A 26,376-nucleotide genomic window follows, 5' to 3' on the forward strand; every position below is an offset into this window, starting at 1 on the left:
ACTACTTTTATTTAGTAAAAGACACAAACTCTTCACTTTTCTGAATTTTAAATATTTTTTGAGACTTGACTCCTTGACTCCTTTGGCACTGCATTTGGCATCCAGCATTGGCATTATCCAACTTGCATGAATATATCTGATCTCCCCAGCAAGAATGTGCAGTCTTTTATACTTTTTTAATTTTATTTTTAATTGGAAAGCAATAATTATATATAGTTATGGGACAAAATATTATATTATGCTACATGTATACATTAAAGAATGATCAAATCAGGCTAATTAACATACCCTTTACCTCTCATATTTATCCTTTCTTTGTAATGAGAACATTTTTTTTGTTCTGTTTTGTTGTTATTATTTTTTACTTTTTGGTTTTTATTTCCTGGTTTTTAAATTTCTTTTGTTTTGTTTTGTGGTAAAACATTTAAAATCTACCCTTCCAGCAGATTCTGTATATTCTTTTTTTTTCTTAAAGAACATGACAGAAATTAGTTTGTCATGTTCCTCACAATGCCTAGTATGATATTAAGGATGCCAATATATTTAATAATAAAAGAAAATATGAAATAAGAACATATATCACTCAAAAGAAAAAATATAATCAGGTTGTATTTTGCATGAATCTTCAGCCCTGAATGAAATGCTGATTTGGCAAATGTGGGTGTTTTTATTAGTTAAAGAAAATAAAAAGTATAATTATAAGATTTAAAAGTACACAATTCAGAGCTGGTAATGAAAAAAGAAAAAGGTATGCAAAGAAATGACTAGAAATAAAATTATGAGTTTTTTATGATAATGTAACTTATAATTAAATCAGTAATTTGTTTATGATTGCTAAGTCATACATATTTTACATTTTCATGGACTTTTCATTCTTCTGCAGCTATCTCTGTGACTTGTATATATCACAAAAAAATTAAAAATGTAATCTTGATATATACTTTTTTTAAAAAAATGTGGACCCCTTATGAAATTCAGTAGTTTTTAAAAAGGATATGTAAAATTTCACTGAAACCATAGAAGAAAATCTATACTTACTCCAAATTATATCCTCTTATCCCCATGCGTAAAAAGTCTGACAAAATTTTTGAAGTGTAAAAGAGGTTCTCATTTTTAACCTATGTGACTCAAAGTCTTAAATTACATATTAATTACAGACAGTAAAAAATTTAGATAATTTATATGCACATCTAGATTACCCCTAACTTTTTAATATAAATAAATATTGGCTGATATCTCTTTACTAAACAGTAATTGAACTTCTAAAATGTTCAACAAAGCATTGAACAGTTATGTCAGGGCATGCAATAAAAAAGTTATCACACATAATCCCAAACTTTAAAAGTATAATAGCTAGGAGGAGAAATAATATAAAATATGTATTTTTGTACACTAAATGGTGATAAATGCCATGGGGAAGGTATTCTTAAATCATATAGTATTAAAAGTACTGAGAGATTGCTTGCAATTTATCATGTTAGGAAACTGAGTTTCAAGAAAATTGAGTTCAATTCTTAGTATAATTAAAACCTCACACAGTAGTCAGCCCTTATCTGTGGGAGACATATTCCAAGATCGCCAGTGGATGCCTGAAACTACAGCTAGTACAAATCCTATATCTACTATGTTTTTTACTACCCATACATGTGTATATCATTGCTTAATTTATAAATTAGGCACAGTAAGAAACAACCAAAAATGATAATAAATAATAAACTATAATATTTGTAACAATATACTATAATGGAATTTATTTTAAATTTATGAATTATTTATCTCTGGGAGCCAATTTAATATTTTTGTACTTAGTTGACTACAGATAACTGAAACTATGGAAAGTGAAATCACAGATAAAGGAGAACTAAGGTATGTTTTTGTGTAGTTCTAAGGTATGTTTATGTGTAAACTTGACTGGGTTAAGGAATACCCAGATAGCTGTTAAAACATTATTTTATGTGTGGCTATAAGGGTATTCTAGAAGTGATTAGCATTTGAATCAGTAAACTGAGTAAATATCTGCCCTCACTGTTGTGGGCAGGCATCCAATCCATTAAGGGCTCAGAATAGAGTGGAAAAGAGCAAATGTACTCTCTTTTTATGTAGCTGCAGATAACATCCATCTTCTCCTGAGTATGTAGATCTTGTTCCATCAGGCTCCAGGATGTACATCGTCATGCATTCCATGTTTTCACCGCACCCCTCTGTCCTCAAGCATGTGACCTTGTACCAAATTTACAATACTTGCTTATCTAGTCCTCTAGTTCAGAGACTGCATGGTGTGGAAATTCTTGGCTTACATAATCATGTGAAGCAATTTCCTTAATAAATACCACTCTATCTATCACCCTACCTATTTACTGTTTCTCTAGAGAATCCTAACCCATTTTTGAAAAGAGTGTCTCCCTTCCTCATAGTCCCCATCTATAAATAGTGTCCTAAATATGCTACTCTCTTTGGTATAAAGACATGACAACAAGTGCTTTATCAATTGTATAACTGTTAATGCTTGCTGCTGAAACAAATAAACCTCATATCACAGTGGTTTAACTCAAAGTATATTTTTCATGCATGTGAAATGGAGATGGAAGGCACTGATCAGTGGAAGGCTTTTCAGACATTCGACTATTCTTTGTTTGTGTGTCTATTGTTTTTAACATTCATCCCCTAAATTCCTGCTGAGAATTATCTCTATTACAAACAAAGAAAAAGAAACCAAAAGGATAAGTATGGGAGGTTCTTAGGAGTGAGGCCTGGGAAGTTCATCATGTGTTCATTAGGTAGAACTTGGTAACGTCAATACCAAATTGCAAGAAAGACTGGTCAAGAACAAGACGCCCACTCTGTTGCCATTACCATTCATGGGATGAGGCCCATATGATCATGGATTGCTAAGAATCCATATTTTTACTTGATAACATGTGCTTTTTTATAGAATGCAAATTTTGATTTTTGAAATATCTATTGCTCTTCTCAGATCCCAAACTATTCTAGGAAATAGCACTATCTATAGTGAGCATGCTGCTGTTACTTACTGCGAATATAACCGTGATTGTGGATCCTAGATTTTAATATTTATTACAGATGTTCTACTATATACCATTATTCATTGACATCAGCACCTTCATCAGGCAGTATCTCAAACATTTTGTGAGTGCCTATGTGCTGACTTAACTATATGGGGACAGATGATTTAAAAACTTCTAACAACTATCCATGAGCCTCATCAGGTAGCTACCATCTGGGCCTTTGAGTCTGATTTGCTACTCTTTAAATCCAAACACATTTTCAGTTCCTATCCTGAAAGCCTACTCTACTGGATGCTAAACAAAGTGAATTGGTAATAGTTTCCACCAGTGGGGACTTCCCTTCCAAAATTTTAATGTAATATTTCCTGAGTTCTACACCAAGAGCTTGCAGAAAAAAAAATGTATTGAAAACTGTTTGCCAAATTTGGTCAAAATGCAAAGTCTTTGAAGGTTTTTCTGTAAGAATGTTATCAGTTAGTTTGCAGTTATTATTTAAGCCATTAGCAGTTTAACATGAGAATGTTAATAAATACCTTTGTTTTAAGTGTATTATCCTTTGTTATATATGTGAAATATTAGAATTTGGAAGTATTTCATTAGGTAGATTTAAATTGTTTCTGCATATTAAATGATAGGACAGCATTGAGAGCATGTGTGTCTTAATCCAATCAGCTGTGGCCCATATAAATGGTGGAGAGATCAAAGTGACTCAAATGTCTATGTCTTTGTAGAACATAATAACCACAGCTGATCTGTTGGATCAAAAGAATATTTTCACCTCAGTTCTGCATTTCTTCTTATAGAAATAGCCTTGGTTATGATTAGAGGCTTAGCATCATCTAGTTATTAACCCAAATTTTTTAAAAATTGAAGTTAGGACTCAAAAGTTCAATGTACTAAAAATATGCAAGAAAGAAGTTGAATTATACAGCAAGCATAATAAATTTAAATTTTATAATAATCGACTCCATTGCTTTCTCACTGAAGATATGCTAGCAGTAACATGTTGATGCATATCTTGGAATTTTAAGTTTTACTTATTATCATTCATTGAGTGTAATCTGCCAAGTCACAAACTAACTGTTCTCAGAATCACCAAGCTAATGTGGGTTTATATAAATTGTTCTCTAGTCACGTTCAAACTCTACCTGAAAGATGTCAATTTTTCTAAATGAAAAAACTGTCTGAGAAAGCACCGTCCATAGGAATATGGTAAATTACAACTACGATTCATAGTAACCAACAAAACAGTTTCAAATAGGAATGTTGTCTAGTTAGCCCAAATCTCAGCCACAGAAGCTGGGAGTGTATTCTTAACTCAGACACATAGCATCAGTTACTGGTTACCATCCAGTTTGACAATTTCATATCCTTGCTACATACAGCTCTTAACTGCTTCAACTTCTCATTCTCTCCAGCTTGTTGTCATCTGAAATGTTCACATTCCCAACTCCAAGTCTGATAAAAATACTACATGTTAGGGGCTTAGGCCTGATTTTTGTAGCATGGCAATGTGGCAGATAAATCCCTTCAAGTTACCCTATTTACAGGCTACATGGAGTTAAATTTTTAAAAAGTTTAATTTAAACATAATTGCACATATTTAAACTATACAATTTGATACATTATGACATGTATTAGGAACCCATTATTTCAATCAAAAAGATGAGTCTAGGGTGAGGATGTGTAGTTCAGTAGTAGAGCACTTGCCTAGTAGATACCAGGTCCTGGGTTCAATCCCTAGTACTACAAAAAATAAAGAAAGAAAATGAATCTGTCCATCATTGCCCACGTTTCCTCATGCCCCTTACTAATTTCTTCATACTCTCCCTGCTCCCTTCTAAAGCAATCTCTGTTCTGTTGTCAGTCACTGTCACACTGAATTATTTCTTAAAATTATGAAAAAAAAAAAAGTGTCCTCTTAACAACTTCTGGACTGAGGATGTTGCTCAGTATCAGAGCAATCACATGGCAAGCACTGGGCCCTGAGCTCAATCCCCAGCACTGCAAAAAACAATCAATCAAACAAACAAAAAAACTCAAAGCATATCATCCACAAGATTTTTTTAGAGAGAGAGAGAGAGAGAGAGAGAGAGAGAGAGAGAGAGAGAATTTTTTAATATTTATTTTTTAGTTTTCGGTGGACACAACATCTTTTTTTTTTATTATTTTTATGTGATGCTGAGGATCGAACCCAGCGCCCCGCGCATGCCAGGTGAGCGCGTTACCGCTTGAGCCACCTCCCCAGCCTAACAAGATTTTTTAAGATTCAATAAAAACCTAAGAAATATTGTGATGTTCCTAAGTAATATTCCAGATTTCACCAAAATCAAATACTCACAAGAAAGCCCAATAAATACAAAATACTAAAACCTGAAATTTAAACAGAGATTTTCTCTTTGACAAAAAGCTGTGTGTGTCTCTTGAAGAACTGTCTCAGTGGAAGGAAAAGCCCAACCCATCCCTGGGAGGGTCCACAAAGCTTGCTCAGCCATTTCTGCCCCTTCAGTAGGTCTCTTTCTCCACAGTGATGAGTGTTGATATTACTTTTAAACTTCCAGAAAAGACTATTCCCAGCTAACTAACCCACTGGTTAATAACTTGGTTTTATATATAACACTAAAAATCCATCAGTCTCCTCTTGTCTAAGACATTACAGTCCCCCAGTATTCTTCATAAAACATTTTCCATTATAAAAATAATATATACTCATTATAAGAAATTTGAAACAGAGAGTAAAAGAAAAAGGGAGAAATTACTCATGCACTCCTGACCTAGAAATAACATTCTTAATACTTAGGTATATTGTCTTTCAGCCTTTTCCTTTGCTTGCATTTTTTTCTTTTAGATTCCAGCATGAATTCCACACTACATGACTCTGTCTTTGAAGGCAATAAAATTATGTATGTTGACTTATTCTTTACAGGTTGTAAATATAAATGCTGGATTTTAATTTTTCATGTTTATAAGAAGTCTTTGCATCTCTTATTCTCTACAATTTAAAAAAAATACTCATTGGGACTCAACTGTTATGTACCGTTTCTAAAAAGAAACAGTAAAAAATATATACTCATTGTGAAAGAGGCAACTATTATACACATTTCCTCAGAAACTTCAAAAATATTGAATAGATCCATTCTGAATACATCTGTGGCAATCATTAGTGCTGTTCCCCAAATATTTCTGGCTCTTTTCTTTTGGAACAAATGGTTGGATCGTACTCTCTGGACCCCCTGTCATGAAGTAGCAGGCATGTGACTGGATAAGTTGTAAACAGAAATGATGTATATCCTCGCTAAGCCAAGCCTTCTAGAGTCTCTTTTCTCCATCATTGGAACTGGATACACATCTGACATTGTGCTCTGCCAGCCTTAGTCCAAAAAAATGAAGACAAGTGAGGACAAGTCCGCAACAAATGCACAACAGGGAAGAGAAGCAAAGTTTTATTTTTTGCAATTCATAAAGGACTGTGGGGTGGTTACAGCAGCATATCCAGCTATCCTCATTTATTTCACGTCTGTCTTTCTAGCTTCTATTTCACCAATTACTAGTTTGTTCAAGTTTGACCCTTTTACTTTTTTCATCAATAAGTAATCCTCTGAATGCAGCAACAAAGCATACAGAATAAAAGAGAGTCATTTCTGATGGTTTTAAGCTTAGTGATAAAAAGAGTAAAAAGTTGGAGTCAAGAGGGTATACAAATAATTGCCATGGAGTCCCTATATTTAGAAGAAACATTGGTGCTTTATCCATGAGGGGTTAGAATAATGGGTAAAAAAAAGAAGTTACATATGATCTTGAGATCAGTGCATATGATAATTTTGCTACCTGGACATGAATGAGAATGTTCTAAAGTTAGCATGTCAACAACCTCATTCTGGAAGCCTAAACTTATGTAATTCCATGGAGTAAATTTCAGAAAAGTAAGGCCAGTCAGTAAAAGTCATCCACTTGCCAGATGGCCCTCCTTCAAATGGTCTGGCTGTGGAGCATGCAACAACACGATGAGCCTTAGAGCTCTTCCAAAAGTCTGAACAGTAGGCTGTTAACAGTCGAAAAGTGGTCCCCAGAAGAAAAACAAAAAAGAAGAGGATCGACATGGGTCCTAGTTTGGGCTAGGGACAGCCCCTCTCTTCTTCCACTACCAATCAGTCCTGGGTTGTCCACTTATCAGAGGGAGGACTAAGAACATTCAAGGAAAGCAATCCAACTCACAACAGTGATTAAAAAAAAAAAAAAAAAAGGTCCATGCCCTCCAAAAGATAATCATACAGCAGGAGAAACCCACTTGAAATTTTTATAAAATAAGTGTACTTTTAGAGACAGAGTTAAATTGCTTTGTCACACAAAGTCAAAATCTACAACCTTGACAGAGTTCTGATATAAGCACATTGGCAATAGCATTTCCATGTCCTCTGATAGATAACTTGTATTGTTTTTTTTTTTCTTCAAGGTTTATCTTAAGGACACATCACAATTGGAAGGAGAAGGAAGCAGCGATTATTCTTTTACCAATGCCTATTTCAATAGCATGGGATAAATCGATTATTCTAAGATTTTATTGTGCATAAGAATATTCCCAGACTATTTTGTAGGAGTGCCAGGCAACTCTATTTTTGAGACACACTTTGGGTGCTTTCCATGGGCCAAAGACAGAGAAACAGAACTAGGGACAGACTCAACTATTCCAACTCTTTTAATATAAAGAATTTTCTTAGGGCTGAGGTTGTGGTTAAGCAGCAGAGCACTCACCTAGCATGCGTGAAGCACTGGGTTCGATCCTCAGCACCACATAAAAATAAATAAATAAAATAAGGCATTGGGTCCACCTACAACTAAAAAATAAATAAATAAAAAGAATCTGCTTCACAAGGCAGAGAAATAATGTTGAATTCTAGTTGTTTTTGGTTTATGTTATTAGCTGCTCTATGACTGGAAGAGAAGGATTTAGAGCCAGGATCCATTTTTAGTAGTATAAGGGATGACCTCTATAGAAATTGTTCTAAAGGCTTTACATGTGTCTCATTTACCATATAATCTTTAATATTTACAATAACTCTAAGAGGTTGGTGCCATTATAATCACCATTATTACATCAATGAACAGAAAAACAGAGAGTATAAGTAATTTATCCAAGGTTACAAAACTAGTAGGTGGAGATCTGAGATTCCAGGCATTTCTACTCTAGAATCTATGCTCTTACCACTGTCCTGTACAATTCCTAAGAACATAAACAGAGGTGCCAGCAACAAGCAATACAAACTGGCATTGACTCTCTGTATATGGTAGGGAGCATCCCTATAAACACCAAGGTATAGAAGTCATAATACAATTTAGACATCTAGCCACATTGAAACCGTACTTTCCCATCTGGTTACACAAAAAAAATAACTTGGGGTGCTTTTGAGATATTCCAGTATCCAGCTCCACCAAAGACAAGTGAAATCAGAATAGCTACATGGGAATCCTGAAATAACTGCTTTTTAAAAGGTCACCAACTGGGTGCAGCAGCTCAGGAGGCTGAGTCCAAAGCCAGCCTCATTAAAAGCATGGCACTAAGCAACTCAGTGGAACCCTGTTTCTAAATAAAATATGTGGCTCAGTGGTTGAGTGGCCCTGAATTCAATCTTAGGGACTCCCTAAAAAAGTTCGCCAAATAATGTTACCATGACACAATTCATTGGAGAGTTAAAAGTACACATTATTTATTTAATTAATTCTTATTTTAAAATATGCATTTAATTTTGCAAATAACTTCCTTTTTCTTTTCTTTAGTTTGAAGATACGTTTACTAAACATTCTACATGTAGTTTCTGGAGGGTGCAGAGTGGACTGAATTTAAATACTTAATTATCAAATATACATGATTTGACTTTACTTAGTCTTATGTGTCTCTAGATTTAGAGATAATTTGACATCAGTTAGATTGATAATGCATTATCATGAGAGCTATAAGGGAATTCTGAAGCCATTCTTTCCTAATTTACTAATTCTGGATAACTCCCCTTTACTCAGAGGTAAACTATGATTATTTTAGAGTGCACTTATGCATGCTGGATGAAATGTCAGATTTCTCCACATTCCTTTCTTGGATCCCATCCATCTGAGTAGCTGGGGTCCTTCATCTATATCTGACACTTTTAAAGCTTTGTATGAAACATCTGTTTTCCATTTTTAAAATGTTGACTTGTCCATCTTGAATGGGCATTGGGTAAAGGAGACAAATCCTGCTTTGTCTAAAAAGCCCATCGTGATTGTTATGCCAAAACCATATTTGCTCCATTAATCAGATTCCCTCACAACTCGCCAGCAAAAGCAGTGGGCAATGGTAATCCTACGTGCAACGTCTATGTTAACCACTCCAGAGAGCATTGTGCAGTGGGCAATAAAATGTGCTTTCTCTCCAAAGTGGTATTTTCCTGCTACACCTTGTTCTTTGCTCTACTAAAGTTAAGTATTACCGTCACAAAGAGATCCAGGGAGATTTCAAAATAATGAGTGTTAATCTTTTACCCCTCCCATGCTCCTTTCCCTGCAGCTCTTTGTACTCGGTTCACCTGATAACCCTCAGGATTTCCTATCAGAAGGCCAGGCTCAGGGGTACAGCCTAGGATTCTTTTATAACTAAAGGTATCTCCACAGGCTATTTTGGGAAACTAGACACTGAGCCCTACTGTACAAAGACCCCCTTTACCTCCTTCTATTCAGCCCCAAGGATATAGAGCCTTGGAATTTTCCAGGAGGCAATAGAGATAAATTAGAGTAGGACTTCACTATGTCAGAATGTTCTCCATCCTGGTAAAAAAAAAAAAAATCTTGCTTTAACAAGGCCAATCCTAGCACACAAGCCCAGAACTCTAACCTTTCAGTGATGAAAATGACCAGAATTTAAGGATGGCATGCTTCTCACAGAAATTGGAATAAAATACCCAAGAAAACTAGGAGGAGTGGCCCTGGGCTGCTTCTGAGGTCTCACATTCCTTCAAGGCTTCTGGCTACATTTCATGATGCTGTGGGTCTTGGTCATTCCTCAATGTCCCCAGTTCCCTGAAACTAAGATTTATGAATGACCAACACTCTCTGCCAAGTCACATGCGTAAGCCGGCCTCCACTTAACAGTGGCTCCAGCACTTCCACCGTGCTTCCCCCGCGGCTCTGCCCCTCTGGTTGGCTGTCAGCATGATCTCTTACAGCTGAGCCAGTGACCCAGGCCCGCCTGTGGCAGCTCACTCAGTTGGTACGCTGCTACCGTTTCCTTTCCCAAGACATCTGCTTCAGCACTGCTTCAGATAATACTTCATTATGTCCTGGAAATGTTTCTTACCACTTTGTGTGCCATTGTGTGTCGTTCTCTTTGAAGTTAATGTGAGTCTTATGTGATGATATGATATACATCAGAGCGTACCTAAAAATTATGACCCACTGAATAAAAAAAAATTAGAAAGATCCCCCTTTTCATTTGTTTAATTCAAAACAAAAGAACTCCAGTTTCCTTTTATGCAAGCAGTTTGCTTGCAGACTGAGGACAGAAAGAAGAGAATATTTTTACTTACGACAGATAAGACTTTCAAGGAGGATTCAAAATACCCATGCAGTTGAGTAAGTGATGGGCTTATTCAATGTTTATAGCTCTTCAAAGTCCCTATTAAAACTCTTGGAATACTTTTCTAAAAATTACTTAAAATACCTGTTTCACATTCTACATAATGACTTGGGATGGATATCTACTGGGACTCTCTTAGACTTTAAACCATCAAATTATAAGGGGTTGTGTGAATGGTTCTGATATCCACAAATATTTGATGTTAAGCAAAATATTAGACTTAATAATAGTTAATGTTCAGAGTGTACTTGCAAAATATTAGACTTAATGATAGTTAATGTTCAGAGTGTACTTGCAAAATATTAGACTTAATAATAGTTAAGGTTCAGAGTGTATTCTGTAGGATGTAGTACTCTAAACTCATGGCATAGATTTTCTCATTGATTCATACAAAACCCAAACTATATGTTAATTTGTCATATTTTCTTCATTTTCCAGATGTGGAAAATGAGGAATTGACAGAATCAGTAATTTACCTGCCAAAAAAGTCATAGGGTCAGTGGTAGAATCAAATTCCAGTCCAGGCAGGCTGCACACAGGCACACTCTGTTAACCACATGCCTTAGAAATGACATTTAGACATGTCTGGGAAACAGAAGATCTGCTTTTGGGTCAGGTGGGACTTTGGTTTCTTTGTGTGGCAGTGATATTTTCCTATCCTTTTGGTTCCATCTCCATTTGCGTCTATTCTATCAGCTTTGTCTGTGTGTTTGGAGAGACTGACCTGTTTTATCCACGTCACAAACCTACTATGCATAGGAGACAATGGGAAAATGAGGAAATATCCACACTACCTCTGCCTCTCTACTAGCCAGTTTTTTAATTTTTATTTAATTAATTTAAAGCATAGTACATAGCTATTGCATTCTGAGTTCACATGAAAACATCTTCTACCTGCCAGAGGATATCTGCCATGAAGGAGCTACAAATCTATGATTGCTAAAATGCCTTTGTCTACAAACTTAAGAACAATAACAAAGTAGCTGTACTTAGCCATTTGACCTCATCCAGCTAATTTAAACAAGATTGTTATGTTGACAGCAGCTCTGAAATTCTTGAAATTTACTATGGAAAGCAAGTATTACTTTTTCAAAATGGGAAAAAAGTATTATCAGAGCTTAGGATGTAACTCAGTGGCAGAGTACTTGCTTAGCATGCACAAAGCCCTAGAAAAAGAAAAAATAATAATATGCTGAAGAGAACTTATTTAGATCCATTGTAATTTTAGTCAAATAATGTTTTTGTGACTTCCTTATCTGACTAATATTTCATTAATTATATTTGGAATATTACCTCAACAGGAATTTTTCTGTTGCTTTCCCTTCTCCATAATTTCCTTATTGACCACAGAGTAGGAGCCTAGTTGACTGGATATTTTCTATTTCTAGAAAAACACATGTAGAAGAAAAAAATCCTTTCAAGTCATTTTATCCCCCAAACTGGTTCTGCTGTAGCTATAATATAAATAATATAATAATTCTCCATTAGAAGATGACATCTACTTTGAAAGGTTAGCTAAGTGTTTCTTTCATTGAATTATTGGTTCTTATTTTCCCAGTGGTGAGAATAGGGGGTAAGGAAGGGGGGAAATGAAGGTAGAATTCAACTTGAGACTGACCAAAAAAACAATAAAGATATCAGAAAATGTCAAGACAGCTTTTAGATTTCCAATTCCAAACCATTACCCCCATCAATTACTAAACCTTAGTCATAAACCATTCATGATATCCCCCACCTGTAATTCTGAGAAAGTATAAACAAGATGGCAAAGATGATACATGTCAAAAATGACTTTGAACCAACTACCATACGTAGTAGATGCTCACTGTGGATATGAACTGAGACCTTAACAAATCTCCAAACTCGTGACTACCACCACGTCCTACTTTCCCCATAAAATACTCTGACCGATATGATTTATGGAGAAATTTGAGTCATCTCTTTGATCTAATTTGGAATTTTCATAGTGAAACCTTGAGAAAACCAGGTGCAATGTGATGGACATCATTATCCAAAGTATATGAATGAAGACACGAATTGGATGTCAACATACTTTATATACAACCAGAGATATGAAAAATTGTGGTATATGTGTGTAATAAGAATTGTAATGCAAAAAAAGAACGTGTATGAAGACATGAATTGGCATGAACATACTTTATAGACAAGATATGAAAAGTTGTGCTCTCTATGTATAATAAGAATTGTAATGCATTCTGCTGTTGTTTATTTAAAAAAATAAAATCAACTAAAAAATGAAAGCTTGAGAAAACCCCATATCAAAGTAGATAGAAAGGAAAGGAAATCTCAGGGGATGAGCTGGAGAGGTTGGGAAGGGAGATAAACCAGAACATTCTGAGATTTGAGATGAGAGAGGCTCACCTCCTGGAATACAGGAGTGGAAGTGAGTGAACAGAACTCAGAGGTAGTGAAGAGCCCCCAGGGAACACAGAGAGACCATGAAGTTTCACCAGAAGACACAGTGAGTTAAACAGGTCCAACTAGGGCTGACTAGCACCAGGGACCCAGCTTGAGGAGCACTACAAGATAATGCAGTAGCCAGAAGATGTCCCATTCCCAGTACAGATACACCTCTGAAGCTTCCTCTTGTCACTCAAGAGAAGCAAAGGGAGCAGGAGATGGGGAAGGCATAACAAAGTAAATCTATAAAAGTCAGGATGTTTAGATTAAAATAGACCTCATCAACTTGGGGGTCCCTGCATAAAGTGGCAATAACCAAACTACTCTTTCATAGTCAAGATTGAGATTCTTTTCAGGTTTTGATCCTATTGAAAGCAATCTTGTTCACTGAGTGACCCCAGGACTCAAAAGAAGTTTTCTACTCCTCCAGCACTTTGTTTTAAATGCATCATCTTCCACTCCACCCTGTTCGTGAAGTTTGTTGTGACTAGTTTGGAAGAGCCCCAGATCGAGCTGACTGAAGGAGGGCTCTGACTTACTCCTCTAATCTAGTTCCCCTGACTTGTCCTCTCAGGGCTTCATATCCAGAAAGCTCAGCAACTAGTCCAAGCTTTTTGGCCTTCTTGGACCCAGTCAAAACTATTCTTGTATCTGTATCTTCCTTGAGCCCATTTCTTCAAATCCAAAGACAGAAATGCCATTGTCAGTCTAACCGTGTGTGGCTCCATTTCTTTGGGTGTCTTTCACAGTCACTAGGCCATGCTCACGTTATTCCTTTTCTGAAGTCATGTTGTAATCACACCAACACAGATCATGATGCACGTGAGCAGGCACAATATGAGCCCTTGATATGGTTCTCAATACCCACCGTCCTCATCTTGTGATACTGTCTTCAACAGGTCTATGGTCTCCTACTAACTGAAGCTCTGGATGGCCAGGAAGGGATCTTCATTTACCTGAAACTCAGAGCAGTGGCTGTATCTAGGAGCTGGGTGCAGTGGAGAAAAATCAGATTAAGTAGATTTTTGACTGCTTATACTTGGAGGATTTGTTGGTTTATTTATTTGTTTCATTGGGTTTGTTTTGCTTTTCCTTGCTGCCTAGTTGCAATGGGGATTCAGAAGCATGCTCAATTTAGTTTTAAAAAACTTAAAACAATGCTGTGTTTTTAGGCATCTATTTGGGGATTATGCTACAAACTCACAAAAAAATTCAATCATTGCTTGCTTTGCTGTATATTAGCTTTTTGACCTTGCATTTCTATAGCCCAGCTTCCTCATCCTCAAATAACGATACTGCTTTCTTCACAGCATGTTGTATTAAATTAATGTAAATGCTCAATGCTGCCTGAACACATAAGAAACACTTAACAAAAGCTATTTTCTTTTTTCTTTTTTTTTTTATGTCTTTGTGGTGCTGGGGATCAAGCCCAGGACATTGTGCATGCTATGCACATGTTTTACCACTGAGTTACATTCCCATCCCAATGGCAATTTTAGTTTACTCAAAAAGATCATTCCCTCATGTGAGAGTTAATTACCATGTGATCTGATGATCTGAGTGCTGATTTTGAAGACATGCACTTTGGATACATTGAAGATATGCCTTTGGATACCTAATACAGGATCAGTGAACTCATCAGAGAAAGTGTCTTTTAAACTGAAGGTAGAAAATATGGAAGAATCAGTCAGAAGAAGGGATAAATAACATCCCTAGAAAGAAGAAACAAAGCAAGAAATAAAAAGATGCACAGGTAGCATTAGAGAAATTGCCCAGATTGTTCCTTTTGGCTTGCATGCTGCTGCATTTGGGGAAAGGGTCATTGATCTGCAAAGCGTCTAAGGAAGACTCAGGGGAGATTCCTTATGAGGGTAGACCAGAAATTATGAGAACCTGAAGTAAAGTAGCATTCCACAAGATAGGAAGAATTGGACTGTGAAGGGTTCTGGGAGGATGAGCATACATTTGAGAGATAGTAGAGAAATAATACTGATAGGATTAAGTAATCCTTTAGTCATGTGGAAATAGAAAATAAGAAAAAAAAATAACATACCAAAGGGTCAAAGATGGCTTTCTGGCTTGGTAAAATAACTAGTTAAATTACTAGATTGCCCATTAAGACTTCAGAACAAGGAACACATGAAAAAGAACAAGTGTGAGCGCAGATGTAATTAATTTGTAGGTAAGGTGGAGGTGGGGGAAATTATGTTGAAAAATATAAATTAAGTATCCTATAATTACTTCTAAAAATGGTTTTGAAATTTAGGAGGAAGGTCTAGTTTAGCGGTCAGCCTTTGGGGACCATCAATCCTCATCTCACTTATAGATGAGATTGCAGAGGAAACAAGAACTTGGTAGAGGGGAGACTGACAGCCAAACACTTGCAAACCTTGATGGTCAGTGTGAGCAGGGACAGAGGATCCTGTCTGTGAAGGAGACTATGAAAGAGAGAAGCCAGAAAGTTCCGTTAGGAGTCCATACTGGAACAAGTTGGCGAAAGGAGAGTGCATTTATTTAATGGGCTACCTGCCTCAGGAAGTTCCAAGGTACCCAGTCCAAGATGACTAGAGAATAAGAAACAAAGGGAAATGAAGTTTGGGTTTCAGGCTTTCTGTTCTTTCTCAAACCTTTGCTAGGATGACCTTTCACAGCTTTCTTCTTTTCCCTCTGTCTCCCATCTTTGGCCATTATAGCTGACTTTGCTGCCAGCTCTCCACCCACCACTTTTGGTTTCATTCTGCTGAATTCAATGCTGCTACTAGATTCTATTGCTCTTTCTTCCTCTCTCTCTCTCCTCTCTCTAGTTCCCATACAATCTATTCACCTCACCCATCTTCTGCTACCCTTTTTATTTTTCAAGTGTATTCTACCTGGACTTCTTATTCCTTTACAACTTTACTTCTCTTATTCCATATTCCTTCTCTTATTCCTTTACAACATTCTTTTTTCAAGATTTTTAACATTCATTTGCACTTAAAAAGTTACCCTGTTGGTGCATATCATACCTTCGGATATTTAAGACTACACAACACTCTTAACTCTAGTGGTACCACATGACCCCCTTCCTTTCTGGATAAGCTCACTTGCTCTAGCCCCAAGCTCCTTGCACATAACTTCCTGTTTCCTGTAACACTCTTCACCTTTGATTAACCTGCTCCTTACTTGACCTTTTTCCTCTCAGGTCGAATGCCACATCCTCCTTTGAGATCCCAACCCTGACCCCTAAAGTGGAGAAGCATTTCTTAGGTGTGTTCTCACCATATGCTTGTGCACATCCTATCGTATAAATTAGCACACTGAATGCTCATGATCTCTAAAGCTATTTTACCTGTGAAACTAGGAGTTCTACTACAATCCTATGTTGTTTATTCATATGTATGTAGCCTATACAAGGAGTCTAGGGGAAATAACTATATAATCATATGGAAGATGGTTACAATGCAGAATATGAAACTAAACTAAATGTACACAATTATTATAATTATATAAAATATATATTTAAAAAAACAGAAGACATGCAAACAATGCTAAGATGTTTTAAGAGTAATTTAAGAGTTTGAGAGCAGGATTTTGGGAAGCATTTAGCTTTTATTTTTCTTAATTTTCCAAATTTTCAATTATTTCTTTATTTTTATCAGAAATACACAATAAATTTAACAATACATGACCATATTTCCAGTTGTCAATTGAGCACAATAACACTAACATAGTTAAATATCACTTTTTGGAATACTTTCTATTAAAATATTTCCAGGCATCAATTATTCTAATTCTAACATAACTCTGAATCTGGAAGACATAGGAAACTGGGATGATCAAAACATGAATTTTAAAATTTGCTTACACGAGTCCTATTTTGGCAGATTTCTTAAATTTTTATTAATTTTTCTTTATGGGCCATCTTTTTCTCCTCATTTCTCAAATACCCTTGTCCAATCTAAAGTATCTGCTGTTTTAAGTTGCATGCTTATTTAAAGTTGTTTGTAATGCAAAAGTTTATATTTGACCTATGAAATAAACCACTAACTTTTTTGCATATAAAACAAGCTATTAATTTTGACTTAAAAAAAAACAACACTTAATTTTCAAGACCTACTAACAGCACCTTTATCCAGTCTCCTGATCTTACCCTGTCTCTGACCCACCCATTTCTACTCCCTGGCCTCAGGGACTTCTTGAGGACATTTTTAAAAATCAATATTTATCTTTAATTTTACTTAATTTTATTAAACTAATGGGCAAAAAGTTAGTATCATTTTATGTGATTTCTATAATTACTAAATCACAGTAAAAATATTAAACAATATAGAAACATGGAAGAAAAGTTAAATTTATCTTCCACCTTGCCTAATCTGTCCTACTCTGAAGAAATAATTGCTATTAATAGCATGGTTCATAACCTTGCAGATTTTGTATGTTTGTATTATAGTCTCCTGTCATATATTCTCAAGTATATGAGCATTTACAAAAGTGCATACACATATGACTATATATGCACAAATATAGATGTGTGAACATTCACATATCTACATATATAAATATTTGTAAGTGTGTGTACACATACATATATATATAGGAGAAAGAGAAGAGGAAATGAGTAACTTATGGAGTTTTGTTATAATTAACGCATACTGGGTCACAAAGGGTTAGGGTTAGGGTTAGGGTTAGGATTAGGGTTAGGCATATAAGGTTTGGCATCTTAGTAGGGTTTTTATGATGTAATAATTTATTTCAGAGGTTTGCCAACTCAGAAAATATAAATTTAGCTGTTTTGCCATTGTTTTTTGTTTGCTTTTGTTGCTGTTATTTTTATTTTGATTACACTAGCATTTCTTTATTCCTTCCTCTTAGGTTTGAGCTTTAAACTCAACAATAAAGTAAATGCGATTACTATCTTTTCACTCAAATTTTTGTGGGCATATGCAAATAGATATGTGGGAAAACTCTTGTGAATAGAATTGATGAATCAATTGACATGTTCATTTTAAATATTTCAATTTCTTTGTAAAACATTTTTATTACTAATCATTTTAATTTCCCAATCTAATTGTTTTTGAGAGAATCTTTGTTTTATTTTCAGGACTATATTCACTAGTAGAGTTGAGTGTTTTTCAAATATGAAGTTAAAGATTGTGATTTTTTATTTTCTTCCTTTGCTTTTTCTCAGTTTTGTTGGATTTCTGTATTTCTCATACTAATCTTTAGAAACTCTTTTATACAGTATTATTAATCCTAACCAAAATTCATGATTGATTCATCATAAGTTTCACATCTAGTTTTGTTGCTGAAGTGTGCATGTATTTCTGTTTTTACATATACAAGTTCTGTAACCATTCACTTTTATGGCATTATGACTTGGTGCTTTACTCCAGTTTCTACCATACTGCAAACTAAATGAGATGGTCCTCTATTGATTTTTCTAATGTTCCAAACATTGGTTTTTATACTGAGATCTTTACTCAATGAATTGATTCAAATCTTATTTTTCTTTTTACTTTTTAAATATAATATGTTATTATGGTTTTGATATCTTCTGTTGCAAAAGATTTATTTGCAAATGTTTTTCATTTCTAATATTCAGATTAGACAAATTTCATTTCTTTGTATATAAATATAAAACAAATATTTGTTTGATGTACAAATAACTAACACATATAAATATATGCATACATATTTTTATGTATCACAAATCTGATTTCACAAATATGAAAGACATCTGTCATAAACATGCCTTTTTATATGACAGGAGAAAACTTAGCTTATTCCATAATGCCTTGTTTTATTTTCTAAGTATATTACTATATTAACGTTTACTTATTGTTATTATTACTATATAAATATTTTTGGAGTAAAAGCAAGGAGTAGTGATGATATTCCTGGTTTTTACAACCATGATTTATTCTAGAGTTAATAAACACAATCTCCTTTTGTCTTTTTACTTACAAAAGTGTTATATACCTATCTTTATTATATGTATGTTTTTCCAGGTGTTCCATCACAACTGTCAAACTTCTTGAAGTCAGATTTTTCTCCAGTTGCTCAAATTCTTTTACTTTAGTTCCTGAAGATTTTCCTACAGAGTTCATCTTCTTACATGGTCAAGACTCTTGGCTGTCTAGATGTCAGGCCCAGTTGTCGTTTTCTTTTATTATTTTACTACATGACTTTTCTACTTCCTACCTCTTTCTCTTTCTTAATTTCCCATCTTATTTTAATTAGCATGCTTCCATCAGAATACATTTCCCTAGAGAACAATCAACAATCATTCTCGGGAGAAGAAATAGGGGAATTATTATGACATACAGTGGTTTCTCCTTCTCTGTGGGGCATATGTTCAAAGACCTGTAGTTCCAAGACCCCGAGTGGATGCCTGCAATCATCAGCTGAACCCTATACGTACTATGTTTTTTCTATTCATGCCTAAAGTAAAGTTTACATTAAGAATGGTAAGAAAATAATAAAATAAAATAGAATAGTTATAAAAGTTCTTTAAAACTCATACGATTTTTTTTCTGGAATTTTCCATTTGATAGTTTTGGACAGTTTCTGTGAAAGCGAAACCATAGCTAAGGGGAGACTACTGTATGCTGGCTTGGCATTGCATGCAGTTCCCAGGGTGTCCTGGGCTCCCTTTGGATGGGCCCTGAGCCATAGGGGACTTGCCCTGAGTTGATGGTTTACTAAACCTCTCCACAGGCTTTATGGCTGCCATTGTCACTGTATCCCTCAAACATTAGAGGTTTTACATTAGTCAGTGCCTCTGTGCTTTTATTTCTGTTCTTGAATCTGCCAATTTTTTATGTCTTTTTTAAAAATTCCTTCTTTCTCCTGATACATAATACATTTCCTTTTCTCTAATGTTTTGAAAGTTAAAGGTTTATTTTTATTCTGCAAGCAATTTCCTTTAGAGTACAAAACATGCTTTTCTTTAGTATAATTGTTAAAAATAAAATAACATCTATGAACATTCTGAGAGGATGAAATTTAACATACTTTCTTTCCATACTACCTTTTTTCCTGCACATTTCTAATATCATCTACAAAATCTAGAATTTTTTCCCTACTTATAATAATTATATTTTAAACCTTATATGTTATGCTTTCAACAATTATTTCTGCTTTTCAAACTATTTATGACCTAACTAACAATAACTTTTTAAAACTCTTTTGCTGATGTTACTGCTGCTTATATAGTCCTTTAATACCTACACACCACATTTAACTTTTTATCATATTGAAAAACTGTAGTATTTTCTTTGAATAACTTTTTCCAAATGGCTCATACCAGCAGTTTATATTATAAAAAATGTTTCTATTTTCTTTGCATGTAAGTAGCAAAAAAGAAAAATATTTCCATACTTTGAATCAGCAAATGAATCTGTCTTGAGAAAATTTCTCTTATTATTTATTTAAATAGTGCTTATGTTCTAGCTTGCCTCCTTTTTGCCTTTTTCTACTTTCTTTTTATTTCTTTTTGTTGTTCTTGAAATACTCTGTGTATTATGTTTTAGCTTTTTCAAAAAGTTATTTTCTGTTTTGAATTCTCCATTATATGTGTATTAGATTTCCTGAATCTGGTTTTCATCTCCCCTGCCGGATCACTCTTCTTCTTCTTTTTTTTTTTTTTTATTTGGTACTCTGGGGCAGTCCACCACTTCGATCGCTTCACCACATCCTTATCTTGTACTTTATTTAGAGACAGGGTTCACTGAGTTGCTGAGCGTTTTGCTTTTGCTGAGGCTGGTTTCGAACTCTCGATCCTTCTGCCTCAGCCTTTGGAGCCACTGGGATTACAGGCCTGCACAACCACACTCAACTCACCCTGATACTCTTCAATTTTTCCTCCTTTCTGTACATGGAAGACTTCATTAGTTCACTTTCTATTTTGTTAATTCTAATTTCTGCAAGTATCCCAAATTCTTATTATTGTTTTTAATTCTATAAATACATGTTTTTGTTACTATTTAACCTTTCCTGATCAGATAGAATCCTTTCACTGGATACCAGATTTAGTTTCAGAAATTTGATGTCTCTTTTTATACTTAGGTGTGTAATTTCTAACTTGTACATCTTTTGAAAAGTCTCACTTTTTTGCTCTGTCATTGTGAAATTTTTCTGCACTTTTTATTGTGGAAGTGGAGAAGGAGGCCTATGATACGGAAGTCCCAATTAGTGTTTGCAGTCCCTTTGTAAGGAAGCTTGACACATTTCTGCCAGGGCAGCAATCCATTATGCAAGGGAGCCCTTGTAAATTTCCCTAGTCCCCTGAATATTATTCAGGTGAAATCCCCTCGGTTGTATCAGTTTCCAGCTGGTTGCAGTTGTCTGTGTGGAGACTTCATGGATGGTCCAACTTCGTATCTGCTATTCTGGTGGTTCTCTAATCTGCCCTCACCACTATGAGTTAAAAGACAAACTGACCTTGCCAATATGTCCTCCATGCATACTCCATGCATACTTGTAACTGAAATTCCTAGGAGATGCTCACTGTCCTTGTCCATTTCTCCATGGCTATCTTAGACCTAACTAAAATTACTCAAACTTTTGCCGTGTAGAACTTGTACTCATTCAACAATTATTTTTTCGAGCTCAGATACTGTAATTACCCAGCCTCATAAATCTTGAACTTCTTCAATTACATATCCTAATCAGGAGGGGTTAGACAATAAGCGCACGAAATGCCAATGTTTACAATGGCAAATTGTAAGAAATGTTAGATAGAAAAACAAAGCAAAGTCAAAGATAAAGAAAGAGGCAGGCAGAGCACCATTTTGAAATTTCATGCTGCATTAGATCCTTCTCCCCCCCCCCCAAAAAAAAACATGTTTCTGCCTAATTTCTAGTTTCTCTGGGAATCTGGGATAGAAGAAGAATGGCAGGGCACTGGGCAGCGTTGGATGTTTTCAGTCACATGGGCAGCTTCCCTGTGAAGTCTTTGTCCATTTCTCTAAGGACCCTCTAATCTATAAGTCTGGTTTTGAAATATTTTATATTTCATTTAGTTTTTAGTACGTGTTCCTGATCGACATTTCTAGACATCTAGACATGACCACAACAATATATTGTGTGCATCAAAGACTTTTCATAGCCAAAGAGAAAACATCTTCCTATCCAAACTCATTCCCCCTTTTGCATTCCATAGAGGTAGATGACATTGCAAGGCCCAGAATTTTTCAGATTTTAAACATTCTTCTTTAATTCCTCTTTAAATGTAGTTTCCAAAACCCAGTGTCTAAGCCCAATTCATTTGGATTATGAGAAATGTTTCATTACTCCCAGTATTTCTAATTCTGTTGCAGTGATCAATTTTCCCTGACTATAGCAGCAGCTGATGAGATTTTCTAATAACTGTTCTTTCTTCCCAATCCATTGTAAGTACTAAAGACAGCATTATCAGGATAAAAATACATATAACATATAATGACCTCATTATCTGGCTTCAGTGACTCTCAAAAAAGTATTTTGAAATCAAGAAGTTAAATATTTTTCTGTATTTATGGTACATTTAATTGGACCTCTCTTTATTCTAGCCTCTTTGTGTCCTTAAAAACATGAACTGACTTTGAAAGTCAGTAAGACAGTCAAACAGCAGAGTTAAAAATTTCCAAAACACAAACTATAATTTTCAGCATTTAGAAATCTTTATGTTGTAAAAAATATATAATTGTTATTCTTTAGAATTGGTGTGTTCTCTTTCCTTGATGAGGACTATAATCAAGTAGAGATTGGAGTTTATCCTTTGATTGGCTTTAAGTTAAAGGAGCCATATAAAGTTCAAAACTATTTTCTTAAAAGAAGAATGATTGCATTCATTTTATAATTGAATAATTTCAAATGCTTTAAGTAACTTAGCTTGACCATATGAAAGTGGGACAAAGACAGTACCTAATATGAATTTTTGCCCAAGAGAAAAGTTTTTGATGAAATTATGACCAACTGAAATATGAAAGAGAAAAACTATAATCATCCCATCTTTTATTTATGGTATCACCTATATAGCTATAAATAATAAGGATATCCTAATCATTTTAACTACTATTGGAATGCAAATAGTTTTGCGGCAAAAAGCAGTAACTTTTTATAAAGTACAACATGCCTATACATCATTTGGACAGAAAGAAGAATAACCTTTAAACAGTGAAATTCCACAAGTGGCTAGATAGGTAAAATGATCATGATCAGAGAGGAACACAGGTCAAGCAAAGTACACTCGCACACTAAATTTACTTGTCTTTTACAGACAATTTGCAAAATAGGGACTATTGAACTACCAAGGTAATTACCTAAAATGTTGCCTTTGCTCTATTTTAAAGGTTATGTAATAAAGAACTTCCTGTGGTAAGAATTTTTTCATTTAAATTAACCATCTCATCCTAGAGTAGAAAATAAGTAATAAAAAAAGAAAATTAAAATGGAACAAAGTTCCTTAGTGGGCCAATGTTTTATTGATCTATACTGCTGTTATTGCAAGAAAAATGGAACATTCTAGAAGGTCTACATGTAGGGTGGTGGTAGCACACAGTTAAAATTCTCCAAGGCACATTTTGCTTCCAATATAGTACCTTGTCCTTCCAAAGTTCTCAAAAGAGACTCATATTTTTGTTTTTTCTTTCATGAAGTTGTGCTAGGGGTATGTGAGAATGACTTATCTTACTGAAGACCCTGGCAACATGTAACCTTGGAAAGCTTCCTCTCAGCCTCTTTCTTTCTCTTCTCTTTATCACACAATCTGTTAATATACCTCAGCTGCCAAGCAGATGTGACAGAAAACTAACCAGAAGGGCATACCTGGGCAAGCACCTTGTGCCACCTTCCACAAAAGAGCACAAATTCCAAGATATTATGACAGTAACCCCTTGTGACCTGTGATTTAAGTACCATGCCTCTCAACTCAACAAGTGGTTTTGTTTCTCTCCCCCATACAAAAATGTAAACAGATATTATAGTTTTGGAGAAACTTCCCTGGCATTTCCTTTCTGCTTTTCAACTACAGCCCTGCCTCCATGTGCCAAAGGCAGGCTGGTTCCAACAAAGCAGTCTCCACAAATGCACAGGCAAAACTATCAACAATGCTATTGTCTTTAGAAAATGTGCAGAAAAAAAGAGATGACATTTGACATGCAAGGTAAGCCCAGCAAAGTATTCAGGAGATTATTCTTTCCTGCTATTATAATCCACTAACTTTTTGTTGTTAGTTCTTAATCCAGTATCATGTCTAGACTATTTCTTTCTTACCTCCAACAAAGCTTTGGGAAAAAGAAAATCGCATCTTCACATGCTTCTATACCCTTCAGCTATGATTGCCGGCCAAATGTGCAAAGAGCACATTGTGTTCTCCTCTCCAGTTTGGACTTTTTGTCTTTCTAGGACATTGGTAATCTGCTACGAGTATAATAACAGACAAGAAACACAGGTACTTGAGGTTCTTTTTTGGAAGATTAATTCAATCTTCTTTTGAAACAAGTACTAAGTAAACAGAAGAGGATATTGCTATAACTTCTGGAAAGTATTTGTGCAGTATAACTAATACATAAATGATGATATTATGGTTATATTAAAAAGAACATGTTTGAACATTTTGAATGTGTCTAAATACACTCTAAATAAAGAAAATATACTCTACCATACAAGTAATTTCTTTGATTCGAAGCTTTTATTAATAGAATAGTATTCAAAAATTCAAAAGGATCGTAAATGCGATGGTCTCTCTTTCTACTCCCCCGCTCCCAAATCAATTTACAACAGCCCTCAGGACAAGAAAAGAGTCTTGTTGCCTTTTAAGTTTGGGCAGCATAGAATAAGAGACAGAGAAAGTTGATGCAGAATAATTTGCAATTTCCTGCAAAATGACTTCCATGAAGTTTAAAGTCATCCAGAACTGCAAAACTGATCCCACAGATCAAATAAATATGAGAACATTTCAATCTTTAACTAAACCGTGTTGGCTTTTCATTCCAATAAGGAGCCAAATGGATGTTTGCAAGCTAGAAGAATTTTAAATAATTTTTCACGGGAGCAACTTTTGAACAAATCTTCGACCATCCTTTCTTTAGCTTTTGAACTATAATAATTTAAGAGAAGGAACCAAAATTAAGAAACATTAAAGACAGATATTTATTAATCTGTAAAAAATATATTTGAATATTTGCTATGTTTCAAGAGACTACCTCAGTCCTAGGGAATGTAGCAAACTGGAGAGGGGATTAAAAGTCCCTTTAGTGATTTGTGAACAATGCAAAAACGTAAGTTGCTAAATGTGCTCATTTTGAGTATCATACAGACAGAATGTGGAAGTAAAGAGGTGGACTTTGGGCTGCATTTGAGTAAAAACAGGTAGAAGAGGAACCCAGGACCCTATAGGTAGGAAAGTCACAGGGGGTAGCTGAAGTTAGTATGAATTCGGTTTTGTACATGTGTGTTTGAGGTGGGTTAGTAGAGTAAAGATGGATGCTGAAGGCTGGGGTTGTGGCTCAGTGGTAGAATGCTCGCCTAGCACACATGAGGTACTGGGTTCAAACCTCAGTACCACATAAAAATGAAATAAAGATATTATGTCCCCCTACAACTAAAAAATAAATATTTTTCTAAAAAGTAAAGAAGGATGCTTAAGTTGTAGAAGAGGACAAGAGACCACTAAGTGGCTTTTGTGGGACACTAGCTGCCACACCCAGACTCCTGTGGCTCAACCCAGCACTTATTATGCTCTTCTTTTTCCATCAAGCACTAACTCTGCTTGTCAGTGTATTTTAGAGTAGAAAAGAAGGTTGCAAATAGTTCCACGATGGAAAGTCTTTAAAATCATTGGGTCCATATAGTGAATCATAGAAAAAGAACCGTCCATCACCTGCCCTCTGAGTCAAAATTGTGCGTCCACCCACCAGCAAATTCATCCATTCATGTGGAATGAAAACACAAATGGCATGCAGCTGTGTGCTCACATTCTCCTCCTCTTCCTCCCCATCCATTTAAAGGAGGAAAACAAACGTGAAGTTACCAAATGCAATGTGTTTAGAGCAAGGTGAGACAGATGTGAAATAGAATGGAGTGGTTTATCTGTTCAAATTGGTTAGATAACAGTCATTGCAGGACTAAGAGGGGGATCTTGATCACAAAGTGCTTAAAAGTCCTGGAACTCATATAGGAATGCAATATTTCTGGGAGTTTCTGTATGAGAAGCATAGGGAGCCACATGAGATTATCAGTCATCCTTTCAACAAATATTTGTTTAGCAACTATTATGTGGTAATCACTGTTCTGGACTCTATCAGTCTTTCTGACCCATCAGAAAAACTTGGATGCTGGGATATGGATAAGATGATAAAACAT

Source organism: Ictidomys tridecemlineatus, chromosome 9 (genome assembly GCF_052094955.1).
Source record: "Ictidomys tridecemlineatus isolate mIctTri1 chromosome 9, mIctTri1.hap1, whole genome shotgun sequence".
In the NCBI taxonomy this organism is placed as follows: Eukaryota; Metazoa; Chordata; class Mammalia; order Rodentia; family Sciuridae; genus Ictidomys; species Ictidomys tridecemlineatus.